This window comes from Xenopus laevis, chromosome 3L (genome assembly GCF_017654675.1).
Source record: "Xenopus laevis strain J_2021 chromosome 3L, Xenopus_laevis_v10.1, whole genome shotgun sequence".
In the NCBI taxonomy this organism is placed as follows: Eukaryota; Metazoa; Chordata; class Amphibia; order Anura; family Pipidae; genus Xenopus; species Xenopus laevis.
This window is the reverse complement of record NC_054375.1, coordinates 53072798-53095704: the sequence shown is the minus strand read 5'-3', so window position 1 is coordinate 53095704 and position 22907 is coordinate 53072798. Positions and strand designations below refer to the sequence as shown.

Genomic DNA, 22907 nt, shown 5'->3' with positions numbered 1-22907 from the left:
CTTGGATTATTATCCTATTAGTGACTTTTAACCAGCTCAGGTCTATGGCAAGTTGCCTTTTTCTACCTATAGTACCTATAGTACTATAGGTGGTCTTCAACAACTGGCTTTGCTTACTGGAGACTCCAGTGTGGAATGTGATGATTCCTAATAGTTTTTTTGTTAGAAGTTTTTTACAGGCTTTATAGCATGTATCTGTTATATTTGCTTTGTAAACCACAATCCCAAAGAAAAAGGTCTCATTGACTAAGAAGGAAGACAGACTTTTGTTTGGTGTTTTATGAGAACAGTTTCATGGACGTCTGAGAGAATGACATCCTTGAATAGGCATTCTTCTTACCTTTGATGTCTGTGTTCAATATACAAGGCAAATAAGACAAATAAGACAAAAAATGCTAAATGACCTGACTTCCAATATAATCTATATAAGTATAAAAAGCCAATACCATCAAGCACAGACTTGTAGTGTTTCCTTAATGCAGACCTCTTCAGACTTGTATTCATGTCCCAATTTTATGGCCTCCCTTAGCTTAAAACAGTGATCCCCAACCAGTAGCTCGTGAGCAACATGTTGCTCTCCAACCCCTTGGATGTTGCTTCCAGTGGCCTCAAAGCAGGTGCTTATTTTTGAATTCCAGGCTTGGAGGTAAGTTTTGGTTTCATAAAAACCAGGTGTACTGCCAAACAGAGCCTCAATGTAGGTTGACAATCCACATAGAGGCTACCAAATGGCCAATCACAGCACTTATTTGGCACTCCAAGAAAGTTGTTCATGCTAGTGTTGCTCCCCAACTCCTTTTACTTCTGAATGTTGCTCACGGGTTCAAAAGGTTAGGGATCCCTGGCTTAGAGCATGGTTATGGATATGACAGCATAGTCATTCCATGCCCAGTCACGTGTATATAGCTCTAGCAGTATTAGTAAGCTTAGGCCATAATTTTACCCTAAATGTCGGAGTCAGTATCACATTCAACTCCATTGTGCCACCTAGGGCCCAGATTTACAGGTTTGTAAACCATAAAATTATTGTGTGAGCTTGGGGTAATTAATTGCCACTGCGCTACCATTGAAGCAAAAAAAAAAAAAAAAGTCATTAACAGCTACCTTTTCTTTGTTTTTTCCATATAATGGCAGATTTGCATTTTGCCTATTTATGCCTGAAATGTTATTTATAATGCCCCAAATTTATATAACACTTTTTCAGAAAATAAAACCAAAATGACAGCTGTTGCCGCAACAAGAACAGTTAATACCTAGCTAATGAACAACACATGAATAACACATTAGAATAATGAGTCATTTGAGTCAATGAGTTGTTTCATTTGGGGATGATGAATTGATTTATAGTTTTTAAAAGTCAGACTCCATATTTAAACATTAAAAATAGATATATCCCATCCTCCTGGCTTGAAATAAAACAGAAAATAGGGAAATCTGTCCACTTCTTTGTTTTCTCTGAGACGTAAACACAATTATTTTTTTGTACCAAAATAGGTAACTTGTAAACAGACTATTTGTTCCACAGAGTAATACAGGCATAGCAAACCCCCCAGCTTCAGCCTCTAGCTATTGTTGATCTAAAGCTTCCAGTATCTGGAGTCTGTGAGTGACTTACTGTAACTGCTCAGCTAGACGATGCAAACAGAGGAAAAACCACTCTTTTGGAACATTATGGGACATTATTTTCTCTTGTCTATTCCTGCACTTAAAGGCCAATGCCCAAACCTTGTGCACTTCTGCCCTCCAATTTGTGCTTGTATGTTATCCAGCCACTTAGACTGTAAACTCTTTGGGACAGGGACGTCCTTTATATTTAATCTCTGTGTATTTATAATTATTTATTTTATTTAAAATAATACTTGTTCTACTTGTGTGTACTTTTGTATATTGTAAGATTGTACAGCACTGCATATCTTTGTACTGCTTTATAAATAAAGATATACATACATATTCGTGAATAGAGCAGTAATGTTGTGTCAGTTCAAAGACCTTATTAAAGGTTATTTGGGTAAAGGAGAGGAGATAACCCCACCATAAAATAACCTTAAAGGAATAGTTCAGTGTAAAAATAAAAACTGGGTAAATAGACAGGCTGTGCAAAATAAAAAAAAATTCAATATATTCAAAATGTAATGTATAGAGGCTGGAGTGACTTGATGTCTCACATAATGGCCAGAACACTACTTCCTGCTTTACGGTTCTCTTGGTTTCCACTGATTGGTTACCAGTAACCAATCAATGACTTGAGGGGGGCATATGAGTCATAACTCTTTGCTTTTGAATCTGACCTGGATGCCAAGGATCAACTGCAAATTCACTGAACAGTTATGTCCCATGTGGCTCCCCTTAAAGTCGCTGACTAACTCAGAGTTAGAGAGCTGAAAAGCAGGACATTGGGTTTTTATTTTTACACTGTACAGTAAGTTTGTGACCCCTCTAAAGAACTTGACAGTTCATTTTAGAGCTGCCCATTAGACTAGACATTAGGAATAATGAGTCCTTCTACAGTGGTAACCCTATTACTGGTTGATGGCTGCTCTAATGCTGAGGGAGAAAAGAAGAAAGGGTATAGGGCAGACAACAGGACAACAGAAAACAGGGTGGGGACAGAAGAGGGAATTAAAATGGAGAAGAAAAAGGAGAGTCTTGAAACTGAGAAAACACAGCAAGTGATGAAGTAGAGAGCTAAAGGAGAGGATATCAGAGATAAAGAAGGGGAGAAAAGAGGTAGAATAAAGATGAGTAATGCTTAAAAGCCCTAAAAGGGAGAAGAGGAAAAGAAAATGCAAAAAAAAAAAGAAATAAATGTGTAAAAAGTGAAATACAGAACAGGAGAGAAGAATGGAGCAGACAAGAAGAATGGAATAATTAAATGCTGGTTAGTAGTCACTCTATCTGCATGTGGTGGGCTTATAACTCTCCAGTGCTCAAGTGCCCCCAAATATGAAAGTGTATCTTTCTGGTCTTCAGTCATTTTATCTAGGAAATTAAGAATGCCATTTCCGCCAACTTGTACACGTACACTGACAGGGTTTTAGACACTGGAAAAGTGTTAGTATCTCTGGATACTACTTTGAGGGCAAACAATAGCAGACGTTTCAATTAATCCATTTGAAGTTATACCTGTTACATATCCACTGCACTGATGCCCCAGGCTTCCTCTACCCATAACCCATGACATCAGTGGATATGTAACAGGTATACTTCAAATGGATTTATTGAAATGTCTGGTATCATAGTAGCCACACTGTGTACCCATTAAGCAAAACTGCTGAAAATGCATCAAACAGCAAAGCAAAATCAGTCAATAACATAGTTAAAATTTCCTTGTTTACCTAATGGGAGCACCAACATGCAACCTTCAGTCAACAATTGCTGTCATGAGTTAAAACAAGCATTTTTAACATATGAAAGAGTGCTGTTGTTTTGCAGAATAATAGAATAAGAGCAATGGAGTGAATTTATTAGAGTATATTTTCAACATGGAAAATGATTATAAGGAAGGCCTTGTTGATTTGCAGTTGTGACCAGTCATCCTCTAAGGCAGTAACCAAATATAATAAATAATGATTGTTTGGCTGAACTGGAATACAATGATACTGTCATGCCAAAAAAAAGTTATAGTGCCCATGGGCAGTCCCGACAGTCTTAAAAGTTCTATGGAGTGCTGCATCTAGCCAAGTTAGACAACATTGCTCTAGGATAAATGTTTCTGGCTCAAGTTCCCTTTTTCAGGAGCAAAATTTGGTCTGGGAATTTGGTTAGGAAATGGGTAGGGGGCAGAAGGGGATGTCTATGTCCCTCCACCTGCCCACCCGTCTTGGATAGCTCACTGCCTAATGCAGGCAGCAGTAATCGATTCAAACGGAGCTCAAGGCCTGTGACTTTTCGCCAATTGTGGCTTTTTTTGCACTTTGAACACTGTGTTCTGCAATGTAAACCACTCATCATAAAAAAATATTATCTTGGAATTAGGAAATTATTTATGGATCTATATTTGAAAAATGAACAAAGCATTGGTATTTTGGGTTCTGTTAACCTTTTCTGGGATCATTCCTTTCTTATCCATGGGAATACTATTAGGATGATCTTAGCAATTTGCATTTTTAAATGTAGTCGTGACAGTTATTAGTGATTTAATAAAAGTTTGGAGAAGCTTCAGAAGGTTCATGTGAATCATATTAAGTTCTCATCCATCTTTACACAATTAAAATGTAAAAATAATATTTTCACAGCCCATTTATATTTACTTACATACTTATGTATTTCTGTTTCTCAGAAGAATCATTTGTAAAGTCAATCGAGACAAAAGGGATTACACTATAACAATTCTAGCACATTTGTATCTGTGCCAGCTTGCTAACATGTCAATAATAATATAACAAATAATTATTAGACAAAATATAATATTACATAATATTTGCATGAACAATGTTACAATTGTGTATATTTACATTTATTTAAAATGTCTTTTGATGTTGTTGTGCTTACTAAGTTCCTTTTCTGAGCAGAATATCATTAAAAGGTTTTTAATTTTTCATTAACTTAATATTCCATAAACTGTGTCGTTAGCTGAAATGAACAACAGGTTGGTAATGTTGTTTCAATACATTAGCTGTGTCAAAATTGCTTGAATATCTTGAAAAGTAGTGTAAGGCTATGGTAAATGGAGTTACCTAGTCACTGACTCTATTCAGTTAAAGGAGAACCAAACCCTTAATTATAAAAACCCCTACCCCCTACCCTACATAGACCCCCCCTCCCTGCTCCCCCCAGCCTAGCTTTTACCTTCAGTAAATGCCCCTAACTCTTTACTCACCTCTCTTTGCAGATTCAGCACAGTGAAGCTTACAGGCGCCATCTTCCGGCTCTTCGGTAATCTTCGGGTCTTCTTCCAACGCCTTGGCAATTTCTGTCCATTTCGGCGCATGCACAGTTGTCAAAAACCCAAAGACTGCTCCAACTGCGCATGCGCTGATATGGCACTTACTTCTCGAAGAAGACCAAAGAGCTGGATGATGGCGCCTGTGAGCTCCGCTGCGTTGAATCTGCAAAGAGAGGTAAGTAAAGAGTTAGGGGCATTTACCGAAGGTAACAGATAGGCTGGGGGGGGGTGCAGGGAGGGGGTCTATGTAGGGTAGGGGAGTTGTCGTTTTTATAATTAAGGGGTTGGTTCTCCTTTAATCCCTACTTTTTGCAATACTGTACCCAGGACCCAGGAATCCTTCTAATTCTCATTGTTGGAATTTCTGGCTATTTAGCCAGCTAGCCCTTTGCCTATCTATCACTCCTAGAGTGATTTCTGACTGAGTATATCCTACAACTCACTAGGTCTGACTATACTTAGGTTCCACTCTGCTCCCACCTGCCTGCTCAGGACTGCTGAAAAGGGACCCATTGCCCATGTATTTCCCAGCTTATATTTCATAGAACACTGACACTTTTCAGTGGTTTAAATTTCCTTAGAACATTTGTCAATGGTTTCAATGTTATTTGCACATTTCATTGCAGTGAATAATAAGTATTTGTTTATCCCTTTGTGTTCTCTGGTTCTGTGCAGAAGAAGTTAGTTCTCCTCCAGGTCTGAAAATCAGCTGGCTGCTGCTACATTATTTCAGGAATTAATTCCAGTAAATCAGAAACCTATAAAAATACAAAACAAAATTCTTTCACTAAAATTTACATTTACAAATAACCAATTGGAAAGTGGCTTAAAAAGTAAGAATACGTTTCTCAGTGAATCGACCCCGACAACCAGATAGTAAGAAGCAAAATAGAAAGGCAAATTAATAGCTTAGAATAGTATCATCTATCGCATATAAAAATAACATATAAAAATATTTGCAAGGATATTTTAAAACAGAAAGTAATGTATTGAATGATGATGGCAGTTGTGACCAGTCACTTTACTTACCTTTTAAACTTACCTTTTAAACTGTTTGTGACAGAGGTGCCAATGTTGGAGCCCATGATTATGGCTATAGCAGATTTCACTTCAAGCACTGCAATATATAAAAAAAAACTCTTTCCTTTTCTTGTTGTTTCTTTGATTCAGGAGTCTCATTTATATGAATATTTGTGTTTCTTGATATAAATGGCATCAGCCCTTGTTGTTGTATGGTAAAGTAAATGCAATCAAGCAAATCAATGCCCTCTTTATTAAAAAGTACTTCTAGACATGGTTGTGCCCTTCCTCTACTCATCAAGAAATGCTCGGTGAAACAGGAACAAATTTATTATATGAATGTGTTTTTCAAAGTGCTAATGATGCTACAGAACAGAATGGTTTGCAGTGGCACATTGAACTGCTTTATTAAATGTGTCTGTCTTTCCTGGCTGCAGGTAGATCCTTTAGGATTCTGTTAGGATTTCCCTCTTAAAATATTAATTTATATAGTTACATACATAGTTACATAGTTAAGTTGCTTTTTACACCATCCACACCCACTGCACTTGTCTAAAATCTTTCTACCTTGCGGCTCCTTACCTTTGGAATGCTATCCCTCAATTTCCAACTCTCTTCAAAAAGAATCCATATAATACCTTGTGGAGCACTAGAACATATCTTGTCTGATCTGCCCAGACCTCTGTGTACTTTTCCCTTCGATTTGTGTCTGTGTGTTATCCACCCCCTTAGACTGTAAGCTCTACAGGCAGGGGACCTCCTTCCTACTGTGTCTTCAGTGAAACACAATAATCTGATCATCTGAAAAAGATGTGATATGAAGTTGCTGAAAGTTGCTACGAGTATGTCTCAACCAAGGCCATTAAGTAATACCCTATGTGCACAATACAAAAGATCATTTGTCCTTATACTTTGCTAGCTTTATTACAGAAAATATTTGGTGAATAAAATCTGTTTCCTTTGACAGCAGGTTTCTGGGCAGTAAGAGGTTACATGAACGCACTATTTCTTTCTAAGAAAACAATTATACCAGTCTTATTATTACATGACAGACTAATTCAGGCTAATTCAGATGCATATAGTGATGTTGGAATTCATAACAATTCATCAGATATGTGCTTCCATTACAGAGCCAATAAAAGCCACTGGCACAATAGATTGCAATATTATTAGCAATATTAGCAATTGGGCTTCATTTTTTATTATTTGTGGTTTTTAAGTTATTTAGCTTTTAAATCAGCAGCTCTCCAGTTTGCAATTTCAGCAATCTAGTTGCTAGGGTCTAAATTACTCTAGCAACCATGCATTAATTTGAATAGGATACTGGAATATGAATAGGAGAGACCTGAATGGAAAGATGAGTCATAATAGTAACAGTAACAATAACAATAAATGTGTAGCTCTACAGAACATTTGTTTTAAGATGGGGTGACCCCATTTGAAAAGCTGGAAAGCAGCAAATAATTTAAACATTCTAAAAAATAAATAATGAAGACCAACTGAATTTAGAACTGGCCATTCTATAACATACTAAGGGGGTTATTTACTAAACTCTGAATGCCAAAAACGTTAAAAATTTGTGGGGGTTTTTTTGTATTCAATCCAAATTTTTAGTGGAAAAAAAACCCACGAATTTTTCTGGGTTTTATCATACACCGAGGATGGAAAAAGTAAAATCGGAAAATCCGGCATCTCAGACCTGCCGAGGTTGCACATAAGTCAATTGTAGAAGTCCCAAAGATTTTTTGAACTGCGCTGGGTTGGTGAAATAAACCGAAGATTTCTGTGTTTTCAGGCAAAAATCAGAAAAAAATCAGAGTTTTCGGGTGGAAATCAGAAAAATTCCTACAATTCGTATTTGTCATGATTTTTTCAGGTTTTTTACCACCGAAAAGTGCATTAATACATAAGGTGAAAAAACCTGTGCGGATTTATTCAGTTATTTTCAGAAAAAAATTAGATAAATTCAGACTTTGATGAATAACCCCCTAAAAGTTAACATAAAGATAAACCATCCCTTTAATTTACCCAACCATGCCATATGACATTCTCAATCATCATAAAATACCACTGACTTTCAGCCAAGTCCAACCCGAGTGGAATTTGATCTTCCTGACTGTCTTGCCTACAACAATTGCATTTGGAGGTTTGGACTGGTCAATGGTGGATTACTCAGTAAAGGCAAACCTTTCCTGTGTTGCCATAACCCTTGTAACTTGCTTGCACACTCAACGTATGTATCAGAATTTATATTGCACTAACATGTCTAAAAGCAGATTTTATGGTTTTCCCAACCAAATGCACATCAAGGAAAATGTACCTTTAGTCTATACATTGTTCACTCTACTTGGGCTGATTCAAGTACTTACAGCCAAATGAAACCATGCTGACAATGATGGAAATGGAGGTGCTTGAGCTCTGAACAAGAACAGTGACCAAGATTCCTACAACAAGGCCTGCTACAGGCTTCTAAAGGATTGCATTATCTTTGAAGATGTCACCAGCCACTTTACCTGAAAGGCAATTAATTTTTTTGTGTCTCATTAGAATAAACATAAAATGTTTTTTTTTTAAATTCCACCTAACTGTAGTTGTTGATGAAAGGATGACTAAAGTTCCAGCTGAACGTGTATAAATTGTGTTCAAATGAATACAAGTAGCTGCTCTATCACATTCTGGGCAACCTTATAGGACGCAAGATTTCTCAAGTATATGCACATCTAGAGTCATAAAATGTTCTTTAAAAAGAAATCAACAAGGAACAGACGTTGCCTCCGGCTAACTGAAATGTTGAGCTGAGCACATCAATCGAGCAGACAAAGAGATATAAGAATCCACAAAGCACGGGGATCTTTAGAAAAGACTTGCTGAAAGATCTGGCCTTCACCAGTCTTCCACGATCTGCAAGAGAAGCTTGTCATTAAAATCCTTTACACAGGGTATAGGGATTGGCACCTTCCCTTATACCTGACTTGTGTGAATCCTCCAACTCTTGATTTGGATTGTGCCATGGTTTGCTTGGAATAACTTCCAGGTTCCCAGCACTTTCAGGCCATCTCACAGGGGAGCCTGGACCCACACAGCCATGAGTTGTTGCTCCAAAGTTATTGGAAGAATAAATCAGAGGGCCAGGGACTGTGTGGATACCTGTGTGTGTGAATTCAATAAAAATGTTGCCTGGTGCAGACCACAGATGAAAGTGCTTTTTAAATGAGCACCAAGGGTTGCCCCAAGGGGTGTGTCCTGGATAGTAGTAAGTGAACCCTAGATATTATTAAAACCTTCATTTTCCATTGCAGCTCAAAATGTTTTGTGTGGCCCTCCACTTTTTATCAAGCATAAGAAAGCAAAAAAGGTTGGAGATTCCTGTTTTAAAATATACAGATATCTGAAATCTGAACCTCAGATGTAGCAAACAATAGTACAATACTTTTAAAGCTTGTATGAAAAATGTAATATATTATTACAATACATTATTAATATTATATATTATATATTATATTACTGTAATAGGGTGCAATAACAGCATCTCATTAAAAGGGGCACTGTTTATTAAGAAGTTGAAGTGATGAAAATAATAAATAAAGATTGCTACAGGGTGCAATTAGATGTGGCAACATGCTGCTCATATGATTTCTTTTTATAGGGAATCACTAACTCATTATCAGATAGATTCAGGCAGTGACAGAAGACCACAAGAGGTCCCTCATTTGCTGTAGTTTACAAATATAAGTCCGAGGCAATTTTGTCCTCTGGATTCCCTTGTCTCATTGTGACTTCTAGAGGCACCTAGTATCTTAATATAGCAGCAATGAGAGCATTTTTCTTCGATTTTCTATTTGATTTAATTTTTAGGAAGACTACATGGAATTTGGTCAGTAGATTTGGATGGAGCTAATAAAAATGTAATTTCCCACCAGTTAAGCCAGGTAGACATTGGGACGGGACTACTTGTAGTGCTCTGCTAAATCCTCTTTCACCTCCGGGAATGTTTGTTGAACCATATAACCTGTCTTCATAGTACTTCATTACTTCAGAAACCTGCAAAGACAGTCATCCAACATCTCTTCAACATGCTTATTTGACAGATGGGGTTGTAGACAGAGTGCTCATTAGTGAGTGAAGGATTCATTGGACAGACTAATGAGTGAGAAACAGGGTTGTGGGCTGAACACAAACAGCACTGAAATTTAAGGGTTTTATGACACTTCTAACTTTTGCTCATCACATTTGATGACAGTTCATAAGAAGTAGTGACACTGCATAACAAGTTTGAAGTCACAGATAGATATAACTATAACATAAAAAATCCCGCTGCTGCAATTTCTTATGGCAAATTGATGATTTTGGGGTAATGTTAAAATAGGGCTTATAAGGATCGTTCACCAAAGCCACAGGTGCAAGAGTTAGAGTGCTAAGAAGTGTGAAAGTTCTACTTAGTTCCCGTACAGGGAACAATTGCACCAGTGGCATTGGTGGTGCACCTTATGTGCAGAGCACAGCTCTATTATCCACAAGGGAGCCCTGTACATAATGCCTGCCATACATAGGTGTTAAGTAGAGGGCTCATCAGAGCATTGAAGCCACTGGCAATCCCAAGCTTGCACAAACAAATTAGGGGGCACTCAGGGTCCACCTAATGTCTTCCCTGGATCAGAGTAAGGTACAACTTGTCCCACACAATTTTAGCAGCACAAAGCGATAGCACAACTCAATAGACAAGGTTAAAAGGGGCCCATTTTGCAGTATTGGGCAGTATTGGGGATTAAATGGAAACATTTGCCCCTGTACAGTATCACATAGTAACCAGTGTATTATTGCTCTAGAACAGTCAAAGCTAAGTGCATATTGGTAGCAATATGTTATTGGACCAGAGAAATGCTTGTCCATGTTACTGCACAACCTCTTATTGTCTATATAGAACTAATATTCTGGTCAGAATAGATGGAATTTATATGCTGCACAAATGTCTGCCCTGATTCACTGAACTGAAGTATAAGTTGATCCCAGGATATTTATCCAATACAGATACTATGTTTGAAAATAGAGATTTATGGGGACCACTAGCTTATTTTCCCCAAGATCCTGATTTCCCTTTTATGCATTCAGTCTACTGTTTGATGCCAACCCTAACCCATGTCAGTGTGTGTACCTGTGGCCCTTAATTCCACCTCATTCTACCTATATAGATTTAAAACAACTTGTCTATAACCAGTACTATATAGGGCCATATTTACTAAAGGATGAAAGTGAAAATATGGAGTAGTTTCATCACAAATGAAGATTCCCCTCAACTATGCCAATTTACTAAAAGGAGAATGCAACAAGTTTAGTAGAATTAACTTCTCAGTGGTTAAAATTCTCTTGCGTTGGTATAAATTCACCTCTCTTCTCCAGGGGGACTTTCTACAGTGAAAAATCTCCAATTTACTAAGTATAAGAATGTATTTTCACTAAGAGAAATTTCTCCAGGTTCAGGCTGGCAAAATACCATTATAAAGAGAGAGCAGACGCTCTTTCCATGTTAATTTCCTCCATGGTGAAAACTCTCTAGAGAATTTGTCCCACTACTATTGTATGGGAAAAATATACGGGCAAATTTTCACAAAAACTTTATGCCAAATGCACCACATTTCTCTTGAAAAAGTGTACATAGTATTTTTAGTAGAAATGAGATGTGTTGCGAAAATCACCTGGTGAATTCAGTTGAACTTTAGTGATGTTAGATGAAGAAAAACTGTACACTTTAGTAAATGTGCCCCGTAGTCTGGGTACAATTTGAAATGATCTAAGTCATGTATTTTCAATACGGCCTTTGTGGTCTTTACCAAATTCCAGTGCTCCCCCTTTACATCATGCCATTAGTAATGGTTGTTTCTAAATTAGCTAAGTTATAATAACTTGTTAAAAATGCTTAGCTTTGTAGATTTAGGATTATTCCACTCCTTTATCGGGTGGCATCTGTTAACATTTAATTTTAATGCAGTAAAGCCAGAACAAAACAAACAGAAATAGCTTATCAGGGTGAGCGACTTATAAGGGATCCTGGATTTATTTAGACCTTTTTTACACCCATTGTTGAACTTTATCCATCAAGAAGTGTTTTTTTTTTTACTAATAAAATTAGGGACTTTGTTAACTAATAGCGAGAGATTTAACCAAGGTTTGCTATTCTTATTGTTATTAGTCATGGGCGAATTTATTCGCCAGACGCGAATTTGCGGTGAATTCCCGCAATTCACTGCCGGTGAATAAATTTGCGAAACCGCTGTGAAAATTTGCTGGCATCCAAAAAAACAGACGCCGGCGCCGTTTCGCGAATTTTTCGCCATTTTTCGAATTTCACTGGAAATTCACAAAATTTTCAGCGAAGCGAAACAAATTCGCCCATCAATAATTGTCATTTATTGATCTTGTACCCACAATAAGAACACATTCCAGTGTGCATTGCTTTTTTTTTCAGTTAGACAACTACAGAAAACTGAGCATTATCCTATGGTTTTATTATCTTGAATGGCTGATGGGTGCCACTTTTATATATATCATCAATAGTCTCATCCAGTCATCAGTATGTGGCATAAACAGATTATATTTTCAGTCTGGGCAGACTGATAGCTAGAAGGACAGTTGATCAAAATTATCTCGTTGCATATTTTTCCACACAGTAATGCTGGCCATAGATGTTGAGATTTTTAAAAGATCAGATCCTGATCGTGAGACGATCGTATGATCGTACGAATTTACCATAAACTAAAAAGACCAATTTGCCAAGAAAACAAAGGGGAGCTGCCTGCTTGGCCCTGCAAACATAGATACATTGCACTGGGACCGACAAAGATTTTTTTGACCTGGCCGATCAATTCCCTGACAGATGTCGGCCGAAAACTCATAAGATGTACGATCGTACGAATCCCACTAACCGACAATAATTTCGAAGGATTGGTCAGACTTCCCTAAAACCGGTCATTCGGCAAGAAGAATCGTCGCGTCTATGGGGAGCTTTAGACAGTATGGTCAAACTGCCAATCAAACCAGATCATGTACAGTCAGCTTTAAGTTTCCTGTTCTTCTCTTGAACATCTCTGCTGCACTTATTAATGTAAGTCATTCTTTAAAAATGTTTATAGTTAAGGTGCTTATAGGTTTATAGGCATGAATATCAAGGATAGTGTTCCCTTTAGAATTAAAATAATGAGCAATTAAGAGTCTGTGAATGTTTTAACTTGATGGTCTCCGATTAGAATATTTCCAACCTAAATAACAATATAAGGATGTAATGAACACAAGTGAATTGCATAACCCTCTGATTATCTCATCTGTACTAAGGCAAATAAAATATCTCAAATTCCTAGCTTAGAGATATTTGCAGTACTCAGTATCATTTTACAAGCTAATCTTAGTGGGTAAGGTAAGAGTACACATATATATTTTCACGGTGGCTTAGTCATGCTTCTATTCTTTACTTTGGTTTAGCAACCCCACCCTAATAGCATGCATTTACAATGAAGGTGACAGTCACTTAAAGAAGAACTAAAGCTGAACTGAAGTAGTAGCTAGAAATGTTGTACATTATGTTTTGGGCTTCTGTACCAGCTCAAGGCAACCACAGCCCTTTAGCAGTAAAGATCTGTGTTTGCAAAGATGCCCCAGTAGCTCCCTATCTTCTTTTCTGCTGATTCACTGCACATGCTCTGTGCTGCTGTCACTTACTGAGCTTAGGGAACCACTCACAATATACAGTACATATAGAATAGAAATGTCTTCACTGACTATCAATTTTGGTTTACACAAAAGCTGCATGTAGAGCCTACATGTACACGTAGCATGAATGTCCCTTCATACAGCCAGGCAGCAACCAATCAGAGCACACATATAGCCTTTCTACACGTGCCAGAATTTCCAAAAATGTGCTGCTGCGTAAACTGGAGTTGAATGAACAGATGTGCTCTTTCTCTTCCCTCAGCACTGTGCAAGTAACATTCTCCAAAGTCTCACGATCCTTGCCCGAAACAGATCTCCATGTACTGGACTGTATCACATATATATTAACTTCTGTCAGGGCTTGAACGCTTGAACATTTTTGTGTGGATGTCACTGTATACATAAGAGTGTCTTACTCCTAGTTCTATTATATACAAATGATTGTTGCTGATACCATCATCTTGGACATGAAATCATCTAACTAGCCTTTAACCCTCAGAAATATGCCGTTTATTTATCAAAAACCTCCTAAATACATTCAGTCACTTCTCTCTCTCTCTCTCTCTCTCTCTCTCTCTCTCTCTCTCTCTCTCTCTCTCTCAAATATGTAATAAGTGAACACTATTTTACTACTCCGTCACATCATAATGTACATTGTTACTACGAGTTTAATGGTTTTAAATGTTTTTAAATGAAAACTATATTCCTGAATAATGTAGGTCTGTATACAAATATATTGCATAAAACAGCTGATATGTAAAGCCGTGCTTCATGTAAATAAACCAGTTTCATAACAATATACATTTTTTAGTAGTATGTGCCATTGGGTAATCATAAATAGAAAATTACCGTTACAGTTGGAGCTGCATTATTTCTGGTCAGATGGTCTCTGAGACAGCACAAAAATATAAAATGGTGGTACAAAGTAAGAGCTGTGAAAGGGCAATATTTACTTAAACATATTCCAGTTTGGTAAGAAACTGGAACATTTTAAATATGTCACTTACTATGATATATCAGTTGGTTAAGTATTCATTATGGGGGTATATTTTTTACATCCTTTAATTGCACTATGGCAGATGAGCTTACATATTTTGACCAAATTGTGGTAATAATACATCAATTTATGCAAAATGTATTTAAAGGGCTTCACATAGGCTGAATTTAAGCACTGTTTTTTTTCTCTGTTGTGTGTGTGCAGATAATGGCTGGATATCTTTTTGTAGCAGCTGATCAACTCCAGAGTGGAGGTTAGTCCATGAGCCGTATTTACTGACTAATGGACAATAGCACATTACAATATTCTAATTTTGTAACTTAGTGACTATTTAATTACATTCATCCATCAGCATTATATCTTGCTAAAAATACTTCTGTGTAACAAATAGCAGGTGATTATTATATGCACCTTTGGGTGCTCGTAAAATGCCAATCTTTATTAGGCTATATATATGTCAGGATTTAGATGTTCTGCACTGTGGTTCTATTCCACTAAGACAATGTATACAGTATATTAACTAATGTCATATTTTCCTGTGGATCTGTACCCAAGTGAAATACAAGAGTCCTCTGCACTCAACCCATTATCAATATATTTAAGACAGAGACATTTTGTGCATACTGCTACTGAAAAATGCCTTACCCTTTAAACAAAACAGGGATTGTTTGTCCATATATTGCAATATATTTAAGCTGGCCAACTACGTCAAAGTCATCCCATATCTGGCCAGTCCTATGCTCAATTTAAAGGGTAAGGCATTTTTCAGTAGCAGTATGCACAAAATGTCGCTGTCTTAAATAGATTGATAATGGGTTGAATGCAGAGGACTCTTGTATTTGTCTATATGTATTTTGTGGTCACAACCTCATTGCACCCCTGCCTAATGGTTTTAAAAAATAGTGGGAGCACAACTTTCCCTTGTTTGTTATAGTTTACACAGGAGCAGTGACCAGCTCCATGTTGTAGCTCCCACCCTTCCCAGCTATAGTCAGGTGATCCCACTGGTGTCCAATAAAAGGGCAGCCAAGTATGGGGGTTTTACTTTGAAAGCAGCAAGTAAGTTGCAGGTAAAACCTAGTCCCTTTGTAAAATGTATAATGAAGCAATAGAATTCTTAATGAATCAGATAAAATTGAGCATAGGACTGGCCAGATATGGGATGACTTTGACATAGTTGGCCATCTTAAATATATTGCAATATATGGACAAACAATCCCTGTTTTGTTTAAAGGGTAAGGCATTTTTCAGTAGCAGTATGCACAAAATGTCGCTGTCTCGGATATATTGATAATGGGTTGAGTGCAGAGGACTCTTTTATTTGACTATATGTATTTTGTGGTCACAACCTCATTGCACCCCCGCCTAAAGGTTTTAGAAAATAGTGGTGAGCACAACATTCCCTTGTTTGTCTGTACCCAAGTGAGCAATGATCAACAACGAATACAATAAAAATTGGTAGTAGTTTTTGTGAAGTTTCTATAAATCTCTTCAAAGCTTGCATTTTACAGGATCTTATCCTCCACATTTGCTTAGATAGTATGTTAAAGCGTCATAAATATAAATGCCAGGGTGTCCTGAACAGTTTTATACCCAATATTGATAGTGCTTAAGTATATGGAATGTACAAACCCAAAAGGATTATAGTGCATACAGAGGTGTTTCTGATATCGTTCTCCCATCCACTAATTGAAAACGTTGGAATTTGTAATGGTTAATGTGCAACCATCAGACATTGTCTATGTGGCTTTGGTGCTAACCTGGCATAATGCATACAACGACAGCTGTTAATTTTAAGCTGCGCCCCCCCCATATGTATTAAACTATGTTTATTATGATATAATAGTGTCCCTTCCTCCCTTATACACAGGAAGACATTTTGTACAAAACTCTAGAATCAGTAACATTTGCACCAAACGTACAAACATAAAGAAAGCATTCCCAGTACTATGGGGCACCATGTGGGATTCTTTGTCTCAATCCCAATGTTTTTCCAATAATGTAAAATAGATGCTGTCTGCCACAGAGTAAATGCTCCTTATTCTGGTATGAGAGGAAGACGTGCATTCTAGCATATTTATTGAAATTTAAAAAAGTACAGAAAGACGTGCGATTCTGCATATTTTTCTACTTTATAAAATTGAAAAAGTTATACCACCAGATATGCATGTATTAGCTGCTATACTTACCGGAGGGCAAATAAACATGACACTTAATAATTCTAAATTGCTTTCATATGTTTTGCTTGCGCTTCCGTTGGCTTCTTTCCCATGTAGCGGGCACATTGCTTATTATTCCCTCAGTGTATGATTTCTTATCAGTATGTTTTTAATACCTTTAAATACTGCCTAAGTGTTTTTCTTTGTGCTGTTTAAGATCCCCCCCCCCCAGATTTTAAAGGGGTTGCATGTTTTCAGAAGCAACATTGCTCTGACGGTTGTTACATTACATCCTGACTGTGCAGAGAGTTACTAAGTTGTTTTTAATAGCCAGACAGCAACATAAAGACAATGTTTTCATAAAACCACTCTGTTAGTCTAGAGTGCCCTTTCTTTAAAATGTTTTTCTTCCCAGGAGAATGTGTTAGGAACTTGTTGCTTGGCCCTTCCACACTGGTGTTTAGGAGCATAATTATGAAAATATCTGGATACAGTGTAAATAGACCATACTACTCAAATCATTTGTAGGTGCTTGGTATTGTCTTTATCTTTAGCCAGAAATTGCACATAAAAGTAAGCTGCCCACGTGGGGATTGATGATGATGAAAAGGCCTACAAACAGGTGAAAATTCTTGTGAAAGGTTTGTGGTCTGCAATGAGGAATACTGTATAATAATTAACCCTCAATTAATTGTACAAGCCTTTCTTTGTATGTATGGAAAGAGTGTTTGTTAGGAGTAGAAAAAATGTCTTTAAAAATAATTTTTAATTATTGTGATTTTTGGTTCAGCCACCTGGTGGCACTGTTGGGAAAGAGAAGACCCCATAAGAAGCTACACTGTATAAAGGGGAAGTACAGTGAACCACTTCCTCTGTGGCTGATGAAGAAAAGGATGGCACATGGCATCAGGGAGCATAAGGTAGGACTCAGAAGGGAACCAGATAGGAGTAGGTAGGTTAAGTAGTGGTAGGAGAAGAATTGTTGGAGCTCACTGCAGTCAGTGAGAGTTAGTGGCAGGGTAGAGAGATGAGCAGCTAAGGTTCTAAAAAGGACAAAGTGAAGGACCACTGTCCAAGCGCCACTTGCCCAGTTAGGGCCCAGAAGGATAGGGACTAGGGTGTTTAGGGCGTAGTGTATCTGGAACACAAGGCTGAACCCTCTGCTAAAGTCTGCAACAAGGAGCAGCATCCCTGACTGGGTTTGGGACAAGTGGTATGGAGGAACCTTAACTGTCAAGAGTATGTGATGAGGTGAAAATGTGTTAAAGGGGAACTATCACAAAAATGAACATTTAATATAAGCTTCGGCATACTGAAATTAGAAACTTTCTAAATACAATCAATTAAAAATTCTATACTGTTTCTGAAATAATCAAATAATCAAATTTATTCCTCTCTCAGCATCTGTTTCTCTTCATTCTGTCTTCATGCAGGAGTTGGGTGTCTGCTATTAATTGACAGTTAGATCCAATATGTCTTATAGGGGGGCTTTTGCCTAGAAGATGTATTAGAGCTCACTCCTGTCTCTCTACATGCAGAATTTGTGCAAAAGGCAGTTATTCTGTTAGATTTTGTTTGTACTGGAATCTGTTATTTGAGTGAGCTCTACTACATCTGCTAGGAAAGGAAGCCCCCCCCCCTATAAGATATATTGGATCTAACTGTCAATTAATATCTGACACCCAACTCCTGCATGAAGACAGAATGAAGAGAAACAGATGCTGAGAGAGGGATAGTGAACATAAACTTGATTATCCCAGAAACAATGCAGAGTATTTAATTGATTGTATTTCCAAAGTTTCCAAAGCTTTTTGCGATAGTTCCCCTTTAAGTATCTATGCTGAATCATACTGGTGGTTGATAATATATCTGTTCTTGAGTTCATTGCTGTTTTTGAGTTCATCAACTAGACCTCTAGTTTATTTGTTGCTACAGTGTGGTACTGTCAGGACTGCCAGAAGCACCCGACGGCGCTGCTCACCTTCCTGGCGGTCGCAATGAAAATCCAAGATGGCGGCGCCCTTGTTGAACACATGGGTCGCTGCACGATGATGTCATCACTGGTGCCGGGATTTTGTCATAAAAGGGCGCCCTGGACACTGAAACCCTGCCCAATTAAAGGTATTCTTGCCTGCATTGTACCTGGGGGTTTCCTGTGAAGATTTCCTGTTTGTTCCCTGATCTTGATCCCTGCTTGTTCTGGACTTTGAAACTTTGCATGTGACCAGACTATTCTCTTGTTTAACCCTTCGGATACCTTGATCTTGGACTCTTGTTCCTGGCATCCTCCTTGGTCCGTACTACTCCCTTTGGGAGCCGCTAGGTACAGACTTCACTATGAAGGGGACCAGGGTGTGTGCTGTTCAACTAAATATCCCAAAGGCACCACAGAGCACTACAAACCATGTTTATTTAACTCCTGACATAGTCAATTAAATATTAATTGAGCCTAAGAATAATTTGTAAGTTGGCTTATAGTATAGTATCTCTGAAAAAAGTATTAGGTTTTTGAAAATGTTATAGTCCCCTTTTCATTCTGCACCAGCAGTTATATTTCCTCTCAATGAGGAGACACTATATAAGTCCTCTCTGTCACAAAACAACATACGCTATGACTGGAATGATAGCAATTATAAAAGAATGTGAGTCACATGAGTCAAATGAAGAAACTTATCAAATTTGGGAAATTCTTCAAACTATTTTGTGTTCTCAGGCATTTATCATTTGTCACTTGCATGCATGAAAATGTCAGTGAAAAATATTCTCTTTCACATTGCACAAGGTTTCCCCAGACTTAAATGGTAAAGCTGCTTGAAAATTACTCTTGCTCCAGAATTTTTTTGACAAAAATTGGCAGGGAGAACATACAATATAAAAAATGTTAAATATCTAAACATTTTGATCTGCAAGAGAAACCTGTTTTTTTGTTCAGGTCAAAATACAATTTTAGGTTCAACATTAAGGGGGTTATTTACAAAAACTCAAATTAATCAAAATTTTTATTAAGACAAAGTCGACCAAAGACAAATCCATGAATTGAACTCATTTATCAATAATTCTTGGAGTGAAAAAAACATCTTGACAAATTTTTGCGTCAATTTAAATCGTTCCGAAAACTTGATTTTATCAAATTGTCCCAGAAAAAACTCGACTTTATCGTATTATTGGAAGAAATCTTAGACTTTATCAGATTATCCAACTCAGATCATGATGTCAAGAAACAACTTCAAAGGACATCTACATGACTTTGACAGGTCAAAGTGACGTATTTTCAGATTAAGATATTTAGCAGCTTTGGGGTATAATAAATCTCTTAAAATTAGAGTCTTTTTTTCCTCTAAAAGTTTGAGTTTTTCCCTTTAAAACTCGACCAGAAAAATGTGAGGTTTAATAATTGGGACCCTTAATAAATCAGCTACATAAAATGATACTGACATACTCATATAATTGAAAGAAACATGGAGGAAAGCATACTGCAATACTTTTTTTAAATTTCCACCCTGTGCAAAGTCCCTGCTGGCTGGACTGCAGCCCTTTTACAGACTGGAACTATTTGGAGAAGTAGGGAGTGCAATGCGAGAGTTTTATTGGAGGATTCCCTACCATTTATATACAGTATATATGTATATTTTCAATTATCTAGCTCTATATTTAGCACTGCACATTCAATCAGTTCAGACAGGGATCAATACAATAGTACAGTATAAATAAATACAAAAATACATTTACGATTAGGTGTTAAGTGTTAAGAAACAAGAGGAAGGAGGTAGCTATAGAATGCCAATGAATACCTTGCTGTCTCATTTAACAAACCATTTTCTCCACAAATCAATGGACTTGGAAGAAACTTAAAGCATTAAAAAGTTAGCTAACACTACAATAGAAAGGTTTTTATTACCTAGTGCATAAAATATTATCATAGAACAAACCCCTTACATGAATTCATAACATTTACACCATGCAAGATTATTGTATATTTTGGATTAAGTGCCAGCCCCTGGGCAGAAATGCTTATGTATATACTATATAATTACTTAGAAGTGTACATGCCATGTATAATTGTTTCACATGTGTGATATGTCTCAGTGCCTCATGAATAGCATAATTCTCATTTATTAGGTCAGTTAATCATATCAACAAAGTTCTTGGAATCTGAAAAAAATGCCAAAAATAACATACTGTTTCAGTAAATCTTAGCTTCAGCTCCCTTGCACAGGCTTCTTTCTTAATCAGCAGCTATTTCAGTGTACTGTCAACAATGACAGCTCATATGAGCCTTCTCAAGCAGTTAATGATCAGCATGAGCCAAATGGCTGTTTATCAGTATCATTCTTGGAAGGATGAAAGCAGCCAAATGATTTACTAGTAGCCCTTGTGCTTTCCAGTCTTGTAAATTAATCCTGGATTGCTAAACCACAACAGGTCGGTATAATGACCTAAAGCCACTATGGAGACCAAATATCCAGGAGAGAATGCTTAAGGAGGATATTAATAGAAAAAGGTTTTCCACTGGAGGACATATATGTGAATATATAACAGTTTACCACTCTATGGGAAGGCTACGTCCATCTTCATTATTCTAAGTATCTGCTGAAATTCAGTTTAAAATGTGTTTCCTAAATCAGAAGAATTTAAATTATTCAATTTCACTTCAACAAAGGATACCACTTTATTGACCTGGGAGCAGAGGGATTTTATAAATTGCATCCAGTCCTAATGATATGGGATTCAATGAAGAGAAAGCAATTGAAAGAGAGAAACAGGTAGTTGGGATTATTTATATTGTTGTTATTTACATACAGAATTTTCACATTATTCTCAATGTGGCAATTCTACAGTTTCTTATTGTTTTTTTTTTTGTTGTTAAAGTGCAAATTGGTTGTGGCTTCATTATAACCTAGACTTCTTTTTCCTGCAAATGGCACAGTCAGTGATATGGCATATTGACACAGAAGTTGATTGAACCTAGCCTCACTTGACACTATGCTGTAGAGTTTAGAATAGTTTAAATTAGCCCCTGTCTACCTGTGGCAGACACTTCATACACCTAGCAAGAGATAGTGTAGAGCTGGCAAAAAAGGGCTTCCAAGAGCATTGGAAGTAGAAGCCAACATGAATGCCAATGATGGTGAAATTTGAGGGAGAATGCTTATTTACTGTCTTGGATTTACAGAAAACTATAGGAGAAAACTATAGGAGATTAACCATCATTATCATGTGCAGCTTGAGCAAATGTTAAACTTTTAAATGGGACCGATGCAAAAGTCTAAAGGTGTTTGTACTAGAGCATGTTATTTGCTGTTGTTGTTATTCCTGGAACCCCAGCCTTGTGACCACAGTGTAAATATAGGGCTGGAGTTTGTATATGCTATTGCTAGATATTTGTGAAAGCCTAACAGGATGACTAATAAAGGTATGGATAATTTAAAGCTTTGCTTCATTATATATTGCCTTTACACAAAAATAGCCACAACACAACCAGAAAGGAAAGGAAATGAGCACAACTGGCAGTTTTACATACCCAGTGGCTAAGGATGGCAACCAACCACCAGGAGGTGCTGAGTTCAAGTCCCAGCAGAGCCTTACAGGCTGAAACAGAAAGCTACACCAGTAACATGAAGAGAAGCTACATAGAATAAAACAATAGGAGTGTTCTCTTAAAATATAACTCATGCATTAAAAACCTTCTTTGAGAGAGGCTCCTGGGAGCTGTAATCAGCAACAGCTGGAGACTCTTTGGTTGGGCTGTTTTGTTCTAGTATCTCAGATGCCATGGTCTATTTCTGCAGTTTATTATAGTGTAACAGATTATTCATCTGCTCAGCCTTTCCTGCCATCGAGTTCTAGTGTCTTATAAGAATGCAATGGTTTTCAAGAATAAATTGCAGTCGAAATCTTTCTGAAGCTTTTATCATATCTTGAAAATGGAATTGACAAGTGACACTGTTATCATTAGATAATGGGACAGATAAACACCAAATGCCTGCCCATACTTAAATCAGCCATGTGTATATAATAATATACATTATTCTTTGCCAGGTCTGACTTGCCCATTACATAACAACTTTTATTATTTGAAATATTTTATTTGATTTTAGCAGTAAACAATAAAAATCAAAATGACAACAAATAAAATGCAGATTAA

General features: G+C 37.1%; 1 pseudogene; it reads right to left on the bottom strand.

Annotated features, from left to right (window-relative positions):
• LOC108710241 overlaps nt 1–22536 on the bottom strand; it is a 32693-nt pseudogene extending 10157 nt beyond the window's left edge.
• Nucleotides 22537–22907: the final 371 nt, after the last annotated feature.